Here is a 1,325-nt window from a genome sequence, read left to right as displayed (position 1 = left end):
CAAATTTTGAAAAAGAACAAAGGACTTATGTAAGGATGTGGAGAGAGAAGGGGGAAGAAAAATGATGTGATTATATTAATATTAAAAATAAAAAGATTGGACTCGCATCGCGGCTGCGTTGACTGAAAGGAGGACCCCAGATCCGGCTCGGCACTCGCCTTGGTTCGCCGTGGAAAAGACCGAGCTGATCCAGAAGACCAAGCTGGCCAAGCAGGCCGAGAGCTACAACAACATGGCCAACTGCATGAAAACCGTGACGGAGCAAGGCTGACCTGCTGTCAGTGGCCTACAAGAACGTGGTCAGGGGCTGCAGATCCGCCTGGAGGGTCATCTCGAGCATTGAGCAGAAGACCGACACCTCGGACAAGAAGTTGCAGCTGATCAAGGACTATTGGGAGAAAGTGGAGTCTGAGCTGAGGTCCATCTGCACCACTGTCCTGGAATTGTTGGATAAGTATTTAATAGCCAATGCAACTAATCCAGAGAGTAAGTTCTTCTATCTGAAATGAAGGGAGATTATGTCCGGTATCTTGCTGAAATAGCTTGTGGTGATGAACAAAAATAAACGATAGAAAATTCCCAAGGAGCCTACCAAGAGACATTTGATATAAGCAAGAAAGAGATGCAACTTACCAATCCAATCCGCCTGGGACTGGCTCTTCACTCTTCTGTATTTTACTATGAAATCCTTAATAATCCCGAGCTTGCCTGCACACTGGCTAAAACGGCTTTTGATGAGGTCATCGCTGAGCTTGGTGCACTGAAGTAAGACTCCTACAATGATAGCATCCTCATCATGCAGTTGCTTAGAGACAACTTAACATTATGGACATCAGGCTGTGCAGGAGAAGAATGTGATGCAGCGGAGGGGGCTGAGAACTAAAGTCATCCAGGACACCAACCTCCTTCCCATCAAGAAAGCCTTTTTACATCTCCATTCCTTATTCTACTTGGATTTCCTTGCAAGGAAGCCCATTCATGCATATGGGACCAATTGTTTATAGTCTTTTTCACACTGCAGCTTTGGGAAAACTCCATCCCTTTGTTTGTGTTGTCTCTGTCTTCCTGGTGTGCAGTTACTGCTGTAGAAATGTATCAATAGCTTCATTTCATATAAACACGAGTAACTTCCAGACACTTGTGTAGAGGACAGACAGCACATTTGATATTTAAGTAATCTGAACCAGTTCTGCAAGTGACTGTGTTTTGTATCACTGTGAAGATATGGAAATGTAGTACATACAATTTAAAGTAATTCTAATAATGACTTCTTGATTTCTACATTTCTTTTCTGAACCTTCTTGGGGGTTTCCTTTCAGAAACAA

The 1,325-nt window shown here is 43.5% G+C and overlaps 1 pseudogene; it reads left to right on the top strand.

The window, feature by feature from the left end:
- Positions 1-217: 217 nt before the first annotated feature.
- On the top strand, positions 218-883 carry LOC116889846 (annotated as a pseudogene).
- Positions 884-1,325: the final 442 nt, after the last annotated feature.

The sequence above is a fragment of the Rattus rattus genome, chromosome 1 (genome assembly GCF_011064425.1).
Source record: "Rattus rattus isolate New Zealand chromosome 1, Rrattus_CSIRO_v1, whole genome shotgun sequence".
Taxonomy (NCBI): domain Eukaryota; kingdom Metazoa; phylum Chordata; class Mammalia; order Rodentia; family Muridae; genus Rattus; species Rattus rattus.
This window is presented reverse-complemented; position numbering and strand designations above follow the sequence as displayed.